The sequence below is a fragment of the Equus asinus genome, chromosome 16 (genome assembly GCF_041296235.1).
Source record: "Equus asinus isolate D_3611 breed Donkey chromosome 16, EquAss-T2T_v2, whole genome shotgun sequence".
In the NCBI taxonomy this organism is placed as follows: Eukaryota; Metazoa; Chordata; class Mammalia; order Perissodactyla; family Equidae; genus Equus; species Equus asinus.
In genome coordinates, this window is record NC_091805.1 from 9,147,933 (window position 1) to 9,162,255 (window position 14,323).

The 14,323-nt window shown below is 39.2% G+C and overlaps 2 long non-coding RNA genes across 2 annotated transcripts in view; one reads left to right on the plus strand and one right to left on the minus strand.

The window, feature by feature from the left end:
* LOC139040374 (uncharacterized) overlaps window positions 1-11,000 on the plus strand; it is a 52,019-nt gene extending 41,019 nt beyond the window's left edge. Inside the window, exon 3 of the long non-coding RNA XR_011494812.1 lies at window positions 7,718-11,000. This is a non-coding gene — a long non-coding RNA (uncharacterized lncRNA). The remainder of the gene's footprint in view (window positions 1-7,717) is intronic.
* Window positions 816-11,291, minus strand: LOC139040373 (uncharacterized). Its single transcript, XR_011494811.1, has 4 exons — window positions 11,018-11,291; window positions 6,813-6,922; window positions 1,976-2,039; window positions 816-1,851 (listed from the first exon to the last, which is right to left on the minus strand). It is a non-coding gene; the product is annotated as an uncharacterized lncRNA (long non-coding RNA).
* Between the last annotated feature and the right edge of the window lie 3,032 nt (window positions 11,292-14,323).

Here is a 14,323-nt window from a genome sequence, read left to right on the forward strand (position 1 = left end):
ATTTTAATTAAATAACTTCCCTAATTCATTCAGATACATATATAAGAGGTTGAGCCAGAAATTGAACCCAAGCTTGTCTGATTTTCCATTGTAACAATTTATCTAGCAATTGAATATACTTTGGCAAAAGAAAGATATAATTCATAATAGGCTCGTGGAAGCCAAGAAAAATCTGCCAAAGAAACCACATTGGTGTGGGAAAGAACAGTTAGAGAGGATTCACACAGTTTCTCCAGACCAGAAGAGGAGGGAGTTGGAACTACCTTTCCTATTTACACAGGGAAAGTACTATTTACTGAAGAGATGGTTTAGTGGCTGAAGAATGTTATCAGTGGCCAAAGTGCATTATTCCTGAGCTTGTCCCCATTCAGAATATCATAGTTCCTTTCCCCATCCTCTTAGGTCTCTGAGTCCAATAGTAGCTAACTTTCCAACGCCAGCCATTTTTAAGGATATTCTTTGTTCAGTGATATTCTTTGTTTAAATACAAACATGAATTTACGGAAAACCAGTAGATATGATTATTAAGTAAAACAAAGTAAGTTTCGCTCTGTGTTTCTTATACCTTCACTTTACACTTTAAAGTAGAATATGGGGATTCTTTTGATGGTCAAGTGCATCCATTTGTGTATCCAGTAGATGTCAGCATTGGGCTGTTTCTGACCATTTAGTCTGTCTCCATATTATTTTGAAAGGACCATAAATATTCAGTATGAAATATACTGAGATGTAAAATAGCAGGTGCAGCAAATCTGTGGTGAGGATACATTTAATGGACGAAGGATTCAATATTCCATCTACCGAGCAAACAACTGTATATAAAAACCCCATCTGTAGCTTTTTTATCCGTGTCCATTTTTAAAAATCAATTTATTTCAAAATGCCAGTATACTGTTTTGTAGAAGATAGCTTTATACAATTAAGTGACAAAATGGATTAAAGTCATTGACATAAATGTAAATATTTGAGTAATTTTAGGTTGCATCTGCTTAAAATTAGAAGAGGACACTGAAGGGTTTTAAAAAATCTCATTAGGATATAATTTCAACCATAAAGTTTTTGGCAAAGTGTTTTTGAGTTACTCTCTCCTCTCCTCAATATTAAGATTCCATCTCCTTTGGAGCACATTAAAACCATTTCTGGTATTGTGCACCCCAATGAAGCCAAATGGATGGTTGATCAACATTAAGTGGAAGATAATATGTATAATTCATGCCTCCACCAGATTCTAAAGTTGACACAAGTATTTTAGATTCTTGGCATGTGGATCACAAGTTTCCTAGGAAATTGCTCATTTCTCTGGCTGAAATAAGTAGATCAGGTCTTGTGTCAAACAGAAATTGATTAAGAAGTCAAGACGTCCTTGTTTCCTTAAGAGTGAAGTCTTATTTGTCCAGCCTTTGTCAATTCGTTATATGTAAATATATGGTAGCAGAGAGATGAATGCTGGAAAAAGCCAGAGGAATAATTTATTACAGCATCTTCATGAGGAAATTGAAGACCAAAAAGTTGTTGCTGGAGATGTAAGAGCTAGTATGTGAGCATGAGTCTTCTTTCAGTATTCTAGTTCATTTCAGAACAAACAAGATCTATTGATAACATGTGCAAAATTCTATAGTAGACCCCATGAGAAATTAAAAATTGTCCTTACTCTCAAGGACTTTGGAATAAGTTAATTGAGGAATCAGAAACATTAATAGAATATCAAAATACGTTTTAGCAACTTTAATGATAGAGATCTGCTCAGCGTGCTGATAAAGGACCACATCACTCAATTAGGGAGGGTCTTCATGATTTCTAGACAGTAAGCTTTTTCTTGCTTGAAAACTCTTCCAGGAGCTGTGTCACCAACTAGGAACAGAGAGCATCATTAGTTGATAGGACAGCACACGCAGATGGCTTCACTGATCCATTATATTTTGATGTTTGAGGGTTTTTTCCCCTAAGTTGAGGATCAGGCTAGTCCAATATTTACCAAGTGCTCATAAATGCCTGTCTCAGAATCACCTCAGAAATTAGGATTCAGAAGATTAGGTGGCCTAAAAAACAGAAAAACAAAAATAAAAATAACAGCAATTTTGAGGTAGAGTTGAATGAAGGAACCACTGATTTAGCCTACACTGAGCCACCCGCATTGTTTGATCTTGAGACCAACAGCATAAAATTTGTCACTATAAGGGATATAGTCTCATCCTATAAGAGAACCAAGTTAGATGGTTCACATGGAAATCAAAACCATAACTGTAACCTCATTGACACTGTCCTCACAAAACTCTTAGGTCACTGTGTGTGATGACTACATCCAATGCGAGTGAGTGGTTTGAGGTTTTGGTTATATGTTAAAATGACATGCAAAGTATGACCTGCTCCAAAATAATTTAGGTGAGTTTCAATGGTCACACAATAGACTGCTATCTGGAAATGATGGTTTAGCAAATCTTTCCCTGCTTTTTTCTGAATGATAGAAAAAAACACCTCTTTTATGAGCATTACATAATACTTCCAACCATCTTTTCTCATCTCTCTGGGACTCTGCAGGGAAACACATTAGGTCATAACTCAGTGCTGGAGGAAAATTCTGATGATGAACCTAGCTTGTTCAAAGCCTTTTTGACATTAATCTGCCATATGCAATCACTGTGTGTGAGATTGAAGATCGTATTTCAGTTCTGTGTACCAGGACACAAAACCCTACCATACACTTCATCCAAATCATTGGAGAGATATTCCTCTTCAGGTAAGAAGTGCAGCACTAGGAATATGGACAGATTCTAGGGAACACAATTACCCAGTTTCTCAATTCATAGACTTTTTGGTGTCATGGTCAGTGACAAAAATTATTGTGCATTCCCCTGGACTGCTGTGTGCTGGAATCAGTTACACCAGTGGGAAGAAAATGTGCTTTAATACTCGCGTAGCTTTTCATTTGGATTAAGTAATAAACATTCTAAATAATCCCTTTGGTATATATTCAACACTCTCTGTTTCTGTATGCAGAAGAGGAAAGGGGCTCGGGGTAGGGGATGGGGAGACTGTTATGAGGATGCAGTTTGTCAGATTGGACATAGCAATTGTTACTCTTTGTTTGTATAATGGTTTTTAGAAATAAAAGTCAAATTTGCATCCAAATTCTCTCGTCTTACGTAGATTTAATTTTTTTCAGATTTAATTAGTAAATTTTAAACATTGAGAGCACAGATTTTCTTTACCAAGATCTTCATTTATCCGTTTTCAAGATGAATTATTTTAGCATGTTCATCCATCTTGTTTCATTACTCTCATTGTGTTTACTCAGACTTTAACTTGTTTGATCAACCAGTTGCCATTTGTGCACACTCCATTCTGCCATCTGAGTAAGGAATTTTCTTTGGGGTTGGAGACCCAAGAAATGAGGTGGGATACTGGAGAAGGAGTATTTGTTTCTTTCCCATGAGTATCCTAGAAATCTAATCTTTCTTACCTGAGGCCACAAAGTTTGGTTTCAATGGCTAGACTGATCACTGTCCCAAATACCATCTCACTGATGGATATTGATTATGAAGCTGATTAAAATGATTGGCTCTAATGGACCATAATCCCATGAGGAGAATGAAGATTTAGGGTTCAGTTAACGTTGCCATTCAGAGAAACAAACATCCTGGCGCCATGCTGCTGTTTTATCATCTCTAGGGCCAGTCTGTTTATTTTTGCCAATGTATCAAATAAATTTTGGAGGGTTTTGGCAGGCTTTTGCTTGCATTCACTGAGAAACGTGTGTGCATGTGTGTGTGTTTTATAGGTAGTTTTATTTGAATTTTATTCATCATAGAAATGAGAGTGATCTGCATACCTTTTAATTCAGGGTTAGCTTTTTTACTTGATTTTCCCTGCAGACTGCCTGTCAGTGCTTCCCAACATCAACAACTGATGGATTTCTATACAGCTGCCTGGGCAGCTGTGGTAAGGAAACGTGAATGTGCTTTCATAATATCTGCAGACTTCTGCGTGGGATCATAAGCAGAAAGAAAGAATAGCGTGTTAAGGAGATGTTGGCATATTCTTCAAATGTTGTTCTGAAAATGAAACTTAAAATAATTTATCATTCTAGAGCTTCTTTAGCTTTATTGGTTGTAACAACAAGATATCTTTCCATTAAAATCCTTTGTGTCTCCCTCTCTCTTGCTCGCTCGCTCTCTCTCTCTTTAGGGCTCATTATAACAGAAGTCAGGAGATCTAGCTTTCAAAGACAGCACAGTAATAAGCACCAGAGGGTTGTTCTCAATGAAATGAGATCCTGCATGTGTGAAACATTAGAAAAAATAAAAAGGCCTTTTTAGTGTCGTCTATGCGTAAACTCTGATGATTTATAGTGATTTAGAAATTATTTCCTGTAATTTGAATGAGACAGTTCATGTCTGCACTGAGTATAAATATTGCAGATTATTTTTTGCATTATATTAATCTGAGCATAAGATAATTATTCCCTAAAAAAAGAGATTTAGAGTCTACATAAAATCAATGTGGCCAGACTTTGTTTTTATTATTTTCCTGAAATACACAGAGCAGATGATTTTATTTTATTTTTTAAATTGAAAATTAAAATTGCTATTCATCCAAAGAGCATCAGTGATAAATAATATTTAGAAGTACAAACTCAACAGGCTGACTCTGTTTCAAGCCTGAGGCAGCTCTGTGTGTGCTTGCTCTCAAACCCCAGCCAGGGAACAAGCTAGAGGCCCAAATGTCACTGCTGGAAAAATACAATATATTCCAGAGTCAGTCATTTGGGGTCCTGAGGCTGCCAAGAACATTCCGCATCAGTTGGCATAGAGAACATTTCAGTACGGAGGAGGGGTAAGGAAGAGAGCTCCCAACTCACCAGGAACAAAAAAAGATGGCTCTTACTAAAATATAATACACAGATTTTAGACTTGGGTGTCCAGTTAATGAGATTAAGAACCACAAGAGGCAACTAATACTACTTCACATCAAACACCATAACCCTTTAAAGTGAACATCTCCACAACATCGTAAAATCTTCAACTTCCACAGGAAAATTTACCTCAGAATACTTGAGAGGAAACATGGCCAAAAGCATTATTGAGAAATACACTTCTCGAATCTATTTCTTTTACAATAAAAATCCATAGTCTCTCAGACAACACATGATGACATTATAGGAGAGTATTAAATTTCTGTTTGTCCTAAAAATGTAATGTATTTCCTGTGTATTTCTGCCTCAACCTTTCAGCCTCAAGCTTTATTCCAGGAAGGTAGCTCTGAACATACCTATCTTTTTGAGAGTGAAATTTTATGGAATCCTGGATTTTTCCTATCCAGGAAATATAACAGAATATTATTATATAACAGAATATAACATAAGTTATTTCCCTCACTTAATATGGAATTTTACTAATTTATCTATTTTGGTTATGGGAGTATATGCACCAAATTTAAAGGTTCCTAACCCAAGGAAAGTCCTAAGTATATAGACTAAAATAATTTAATTTATGCAAGTGAATTCTATTAACAGTTATTCAAATTCAATATGCATGGATCAATACACTTGAAATGTGAATTTTTAAATGTTTGGATACAGAAGACAGAGTAGATAGCCACGCTCTTGCTGAAAGATCTGAGTGTCTCCCTAAGCACAGAAAACATAGCCAAGTAAGCTCCAGACTTTTCTCTTCTGAGTAGATGGCATTAGGTATCAAACTGGAATTTGTTTCATTTGGTTCTGATGAAATTTTGTGCCACTACTACAAGTTTGGTATTTTTCTAGGCATAGGGGTTGGGAAAGGCTACAAAGGTTACGTAAAATAAGGATCTTGTTCTCAAAGAGTTGATGGTTAGGGATGTTTAGGGGTTAGATCCACACACAGGAAATATACTTCCAGCTGCATTTAGTGGAACAGAGCCCAGCTCAAGCTGCATGCATGAGATGGCATGAGGCATGTCTTCAGGGATTGGATACACTTTGCTCAGTGTTCCTTTTGATGATTTTGGAGACTCTGATGCTTAGGGCAAAGGATTCCGGGTGTTATGGTTCGGGTTCCTCCAGAAGCCGACCCTGAGACAAGGATTCAACGGCAGTTAACTTCTTGAGAGGGATTTCAGGAAACACTTGTAGCACAGTGGGCAAGAGGGACAGGGAATGAGAGAAAGCCAATGAATGGCTTTATTAAGCAAGTTACCACTCTGAGCAACTCTACCTTAATCCAGTTGGAGATCTCTGGGTGACCCTGTGAAATATGCACCTCAGGGTTAGTTCTCTCTTGCCATTTCTTATTGGTCATTGCTTATGGGCTGCTTCTAGGGTTCATTCATTTCCTTACACTTCTTTTATTTATTTATTTTTTTGTCTTTGCTGAGGAAGATTCACCTTGAGTTAACATTCACTGACAATCTTCCTCTTTTTGTACGTGAGCAGCCACCAGAGCATGGCCACTAACAGATGAGTGGTATAGGTCTGCACCTGGGAACTGAACCTGGGCCAGCAAAGCAGAACCTGCTGAACTTAACCACTAGGCCACTGGGGCTGGCCTTCCTTATGCTTCTGACATGCCCCATGCATGTGCAGAGCAGGCCTTGGTGGCCAGAGAAAACCCTCAGGTAGTTGCTGGTCCTGGTAGTTGGTGTTTGGAAGGTGTATACAGAAATGGTGAATGCAGAGAGCATATGGGAGGACATTGACAGCATCTGCTACACTAGGTCAGAGATACAAGGTTCAAAGATCTTGGATCAATCTCACTTTGGCAGCAGAACGAAGTAATATTTTAGACTGAGGTTAAGATACATTATAAGGCAAATGTTATAAAAAGCAAAATTACCTTTGGAAATCCATTAGAAAGACGTCATTCTGGACACTGGCATGCAGTTTCTCAAAAGATCCAACTTCCAGGTCTATGTTAAGCTTTGGAACAGAGCACTGTTTCTGCAGCTGAGCAGATGAAGTGGTTGGCTTGCATTTGGGGACAATGTTGTATGAAAAAAACCTATCTTTAAGCATTGGAATCATATTCATTCTTTGAGAGGCACATGGGACCTGAGACTGAGGAAATAACGTAACTCTTGTTTTCACAATTAATTTAGGGCATGTGCTCCTTGAGTGGAATGATGAGTGGAATTACCTGCACTGTTTAACTTCTCTCTCTCTTTTTCTCCATGGGACTGAAGTTAATTAAGTGCAACTTAAATATGCATATGATGTGACTCCATTTATATATAAAGACCAAACTTAATGGAATCATAAATGGGTCCATTCTTTGGGTATAATTGGGAAGTGCGGTATGCTTGGGAAATGGAATGGATTACAACCACATTTCCTAGCAATCAATTAAAGCTCTTTTAATGATTGACACAATAAGTTCAGGAACTAAACAGATATAAAGAATTAGCTACCAAAAGGTAGACTGCAGACTCTGCTGTTCAAGATAAAACAGTAGGATTAGAAAAGCAAGCAATGCTATTTTACAGTAAAATGTGGACGAAATCACAGATCTTAATCCAATTCTCCCTTCATGGAACAGGGATTAGAGAAAAACAAATCAAGAGTGGAAAGGTAGGCACAGAGAAAATGAGAGAAAGATAATGCAAATATACTGATCCACCTGATTACACCTCATTGGCACTGTTATTAAAAAGTAAGTTTTAAATGCTGGTTCTCCAGGAGGTACACTATCCCCCCTAACCTCCTAATAAGCCCCACGTTCCTAACTCTGGATTTCTGTTACAGCTCTTTTGTCTGAGCTCCCAGTTGAATTGGAGGAATCGAGCTGAGGCTCTGAGAGGCTGGAATGTGTACTCCACAGAGGCTGAGAAGTTCATTATGCTCACTGCTGTATCCCCGATCCCCAGCATGATGCCTGGCACACAGCATGGGATCAATAAATAACTATTGGAAGAATAAATGGTGGGTGTATTAAGGTCATTTCCTTCCTAGTTCCTAGCCAAATTCCCTGATTTCCAAGTTTTAGGAGCCTCATGGGAAAGACCTTGAAACCTATCCATAGGAAATCGTGTCCAGGGATAGTTAAGAGGGTAGAATAACAGCGAGAGGGAAAGTCTAATGGAAGGTAGATGCAGGCTCGCGGAGAGAAAAGTTTCCACTAGTGAAGAGGAATGTGGTGTGATGGGCCAAGGTCAACAACAGCGCTGGGTGAGGGAAGGAGCAGTGCTTCTGGGGGAGGATGACACAATACTTGAAGGTGCTCCAGATTTCTGAGGCATACTTCAAGACCTCTTTGCTGTGTATTTCCATTCTCTATGCTTCCACCTTTTGTATATATTTCCATTTTCACATGTGTCACATTGTATTATTATTTTTTGTAGGCCTAACTCTCTATTCTTAGGTTCAAAGATAACTGCTCCAGATCCTGGGCTCCAGGGAGAGAGGTAAGGGAGGCTTCAACTGCTTTCTAGATTGTACATTAACACTACCCGTGAACAGGCTATGGCAATCTTTTCCCAAGCAGATTCTGTTTTCTCACGTTCTCTGCCTTTGCACCTGTTACTTCAGATTGAGATGCCTTAGATCTGTTAGTCTGCTTGGCCTGCTCCTACTCATCTTTAAATCTCAGCAGACACACTGTGTCCTCTGTGAAGCCTCCGATGAGGAGACTCTCTCCCTATGTTCACACTGTATAGCACTTACTGCAATGTATGGTAGCACTTTGCCTGGTGCCTGTTTGTCTACTAGGCCATTGCAGGAGCCGAGTCAGCCCCATCTCAGTGGTCTCCATCATTCTTGCAGATTCTGCCATGGCTCCAAGGCTTACTCAAAAAGGATTGCCTAGAAAGTGCTGAAACAATCAGTTGCACATGTCTTACAATAGTATGAGAGAAGGAGAGAGTGCTTCTAGAACTCTAGAGCCTGGGCCCTGGGTTTAGGGAGTTGGGTGTACATGCGATCTCAGAACTTGCCTTTATTCCCTGCTCACAAACCACTGCTCTTGCCACCTTAAACCCACCCCATTCTCTCTGGACATGATTTTCATGATAATTATCTTTTTCCCTCTTCTTCTGTCTCATCAGTGGGGCTAGGCAGTGGATAGAATATGGCACATGAGCATCTGGAATCTCAAGAAGCTGGAATAATTAGTTGGTTCTTAGACATATATGGTGGCTCTCACAGTCTGTAACTGCACAGCTGTATGTCCCTGAGGACAGACCCTGGGGTGTTTCACTTTTGTATGCCCAGCTCCTAGGGATCGTTAGCTGAAAGAGTGGATGAGAATACGCAGTTGCTTGGAGGTTTCCTTACTACCTGAACCTCTAGAATTTGAATGTGAATTACCTCATGCTGAAGGATGATAAGCCTTAGTGTCAGTCTTCAGGTTCTGACCCAGCTAACATCTAGAAGATAGGAAACATTAATTCTATCCCTTCTCAGCCAATATTTGGATTTATGGCCAGAAAAGAAGTACTTCATTTCCTTGAAGCATTTACCTCATCTATAAAATAAGAACTATGGCTTCCTATCACTTAAAATTAGAGAGATTTATTGACCTTAACCCAATGGTTATCTGGACATAGCCATGTATTATCATGCTTTACATTCCTAGGATGTTTTATTTTTTTGAAACGTGATCACCGACCGTATGTTATTTAACCCTTTTAGTGACACAATGAAGAAAGTGAGGCAGCTATTATAAACTCAAGTGGTAGGTAAAAGAAAAAAAGACATGGGGAAGCCCTGTGACTTCTCACAGTCTTACAGTTAGTGACAGAGCCAGGGCCATTCCATGAGGCCACCTCATTTTTAATATGTAGGCAGAACATTTCTTTAGCTCTTAACATGTGTCAGGCTCTGTTCTGTGTGTGATGCATGTATTAATTTATTACATTTTCCCAAGAACCCTCAGAGGTAGAATGGTAGGCTGAAATTTTGTCCCAGTTCTTAACTCCTCCCTATTGGGTTCTTCACCATATCCCTGCCATGGACTCAGTACGAGAGAAGCATTTCTCCAACTCTTGACTTGGCCGTTGGCCTACTTAGCCCAATAGCATGTGGACCAACATGGCAGCCCCAAGCAGAGGCCTTAAGAGGCTTGATGTATTTCCACTCTCCCTCCTGCACCTCTGCCATTGCCGCAAGAGAAACATGCTCAGCAAGGAGGAAGGAAGCTGAAGGCAGAACAGCCTCAGGGGACCCACAGCCCTGTAGTAAGAAACAGAACTGACCCAGCTGCTGTAACCAGAAGCAGAGAACCATTCTCACCCCCAAGCGAAGCCCAGTATAGATCAGCTGGATCCTAGCCTATTTGCAGATCTGTGAGAATAATTATTCTTTAAGCCACTAAGTTGAAGAATAATTTATTAGGCAGCATTATTGTGGCAATGGCTTACTGATATACATAGGTAATATTACTTGTATTCCTGTTTTATGGATAAGGAAGTTGAGGCACAGAGAGGCTAGGTAATTTGCTTAGAGTTGCTCAGTAAGTAGAGGATTTAGGATTCAAACTCAGGCAGTCTTTCTCCACAGCCAAAGTTCTTTAATCTCATACACTGCCTCTCTGATATTCTAATGGAATTAATTCTCAAAGTAAATTTAAGTATTGAGAAATTTTGTTTTGAAAAGGGAAGCAGTGTGGTATAGAAAAATCTGCAAGGATTTTGGAGTCAGACAATCTCAGGTTCAAATCTCAACCCTTTCACTTCCTACCTATGTGATTTTGTGTAAATTATCTGATGACTCTGAATTTTAGTTTCTTGAGAAAAATGATAACAGTGTTGACTGTAATACAAGCATTCATTACTTAATTTATCCCACTCATTGAGCACCTCTTCACGTGGTAGACACTGCTCTAGGCACTCACAATACTGAAATGAATAAGACTCACTCAAACAGCTACAGTCTGGACGTGAAAATAGACAGTACACAGCAAGATAAAGGAGATGGCAACTGTGTTACAGGGCAGATAAAGAGCACAGTCATTCGGTCCTAAGCTTGTGTGTCAGGGTTCTCCAGAGAAACAGACCAATAGGATATACGTTATCCTATTATGAGATTTACCATAAAGAATTGGCTCACGTGATTGATTATGGAGGCTGAGAAGTCCAATACCCATAGACAGGAAGCTGGAGACTCAGAAGAGCTGCTGGCATGGTTCCAACACGAGTCTGAGGGCCTGAAGAGGAGGGGAGCCAACACTGCAAGGTCCAGTGTGAGTCTGAAGGCAGGAGAAGAAGACCAATGCCCCAGCTCAAAGAAAGGCAGAGGGAGCGAATTTTCCCTAACTCAGCCTTTTTGTTCTATTCATGCCTTAAACTGGTTGAATCAGGCCCACCCACATTGGCAAGGGCCATCAGCTTTAGTCAGTCTACCAACTCAAAGTTAATCTCATCCAGAAACACCCTCACAGACACCCCCAGAATAATGTTTAACCAAATATCTGAGCACTCCTCGGCCCAGTCCAGTTGACGCATAAAATTAACCATCATAGCCCAATTTGGGAGGTGTTCAAAAGGCTTCCTAGAGAGGGTGGTACTTATAGTGAGTCTTGTATAAGAAAATATTTGTAAATATTGATAAAAAATAAAATAAAATACATAATAAAATATTAGCCTAATATATATTAGATGCTCATTAAATGCTAGTTTTCTTTCTATCTCCTTCAAAGGTTAGAAGAATGAATAGTACTTTCTTGGCCCAGCAAACACTTTTCAGCCCATAAAGCATGGGAGATTTTTTTTCTTACGTGCTGAACTAAAGAAATGCTGAGTCTTGCTGATGACGAGGGTCACTGGCACGGTTCATTTGTAATTGCAAAACATAATTCCATCCCCAAATAGAATGCTTTTTGATGGTGTTTTAAAATCTCCAGTTGCTTTTTACTTATGAGGTGAATTTACAGTGAGTTATGTTACAAGGTAATTTAACCTGACAAGACACACCATACTAAACATTCACAGACACAGTTTTGTTTCTCCCTGGAGAAGAAGCTGTTAGAGTCAGAGCGGTAATCGCTGTAACACGATCAGCATCGGGGGAGATTGATCACACCTAGGAAAGTGACCTCTTGGAGGTTCTTTGCAAAAGGCACACCTTTCTTGTTGATTGATTACCCATCAGGGTGACCATCCCTGGTTGGGAAAACCCAGTGTGGTCCTCAGCTTCTGCTGGCACATGCACTTTTTTTGTTAAGGTTCATGCAAGATTGATGTGCAGAGCTATAGTGTAGGGCCCCAAATATTCATGCCTTGAAAATCCAGCTAGTTTTGAAAAAAGAGAGAGAGAATAGGATTTATAATCTATGAATATAAACACAATAAGCCCAGTTCAAAATAGTGATTAAATTTGAATAAACCCACGGAGGGCGGTCCTCTTGAGAACTGCTGAGAAGGGGATTAAGATGTATCGTAGAAGAAAAGGCCACTGCCCTCTACTTCCTGTTCCCCACGTGCCTCAAGGTTAGTGGTGGGTCCGTTGTTTTCGCTCTTCAGTTTTTATTCCAGATCATTACTCTTTCACTTTCATACAACATCTTTGTTCATTAAGGCTCACTCCAGCCTCCACCTCAAATTGTCAGTGTCATCACCTCACTAACCCGTTACTTCCCCTCATTCTTTGAAGAAATTGGCACTGGCTTTATCATCTTTCTCCTCACCCCATTCCTCTCCACCTTGCTGAATAGCTTCAATACACACAAGGATGGTACAGCCATTCCAGTCTCTGTGCTTTCACCTCCTCAACTTTAGGGACCTTCACCTTTATTAACACACTTCCTAAAACATGTCATCACCTGCTTGTCATCATCTAGAACTGTGTCAATTCTGAAATATTAATGTTAAACATTCTAATCTCTGACCCCACCTTCTTATCTTTTCTTTTTCTATCTTCGCCTTTTCCTCTATTATTGTCACTAGATTTGTCCCTCAAGTTCTTAGGTCCCTTAATCCCTTGATCCTGTTACTTTTCCTCCATCAGCTCCCTCTCCTTGTCACTTCCTTACCCAGCCTAAACCCCTACTGTCTATCCCCTCAAACATTTGTTTTTCTATTATCCTCAAATCTCTTGACCTATTTCCTTATGCCTCAGCCATCTGGAAAATCCTCAGGTTTAGATCAGTCTGATTTTTTTTTTTCCTCATCTCTTCTCTTGATCCAGGATGCTAAGCATTACTAAGAAAAATAATCATACAACTCTGAAAATTAACACCATTTGTTATTAATGTCAACTAGTTTTATGATCTTCAATCTCAAATGGATCAGTATCCCCTAAAATTCCTTCTATGGATCCCTCATCAATTCTTCTCCCACTCTAAACATCAGCTTTTCAAAATTTCTCCACTTTCTTCAAATATCCCTACTTCCCAACTCTCTTCCTCTTGGCAGATGACTTTGCCTCTGACTTCATAGAGGCAAGAGGACGCACCAGATTAAAACTACTTCAGAGTTCTGCCACCTCAAACTTACTGCATTCAACAAGTTCTCCCTTGGTTTCACATCTCTCAGTGACAGTGGAACTGCAAATCCTGTTGTAAGGCTAGTCGTCTGTGATTCACACCCTGTCCCTGACATCATTGTTAGCTTATCCACTATACCCAATTTCTTATGCCAGAAACTTGATTCTCATCTTTGACTATCCATTCTTCCTCATTTTCCACATTAGACTATCACTAAGACCTGTCAAAACTACCTCCTAAATATTTCTCAAATTCATCTCTTTAACTTCACCCTACCCCAATGGGTTGCTGCAATAGTCTTTTTATAACCATCTGTTTTGGGGGGAGGATAAATTTGACATGTAACATTGTACAAATTTAGGTATGCACCATGTTACTTTGATACATTTATATATTGTAATATGGTTGCTGTTGTAACAAAATTTGCCACACACATACTTGTGGTACAATATTATTGTCTATGTTCAATAAACTGTCCATTGAATCTCTATGGCTATTTTAGTACTTGTTACAATTTTGTCCCCTTAAACACCACGAATCTTATTCCCCTACCCCACATGCCAGGTGACCACTGGTTCACTCTCTGTTTTTTTTTCTTGTTTACTTCTGATATTTTGAGATTCCACATATAAGCGATATCATACAGTACCTATCTTTCTCTGTCTGACTTATCTCGCTTAGCATAACGTACTCCAGGTCCAGCCAGGTTGTTCTAAATGGCAGGAAATCCTCTCTTCTCATGGCTAAATAATATTCTGTTTTGTATATATACCACATCATTTTTGTCCATTCATCTGTTGGGGGGCATTTGTGTTGTTTCCATATCTTGGTTATTGTGAATAAGTGAATAGTGCTGTGATAAACATGGGGGTAAATATATCTTGTTGAATTCTTGTTTTCATTTCCTTTTATAACCATCCATTTGGCCTCCA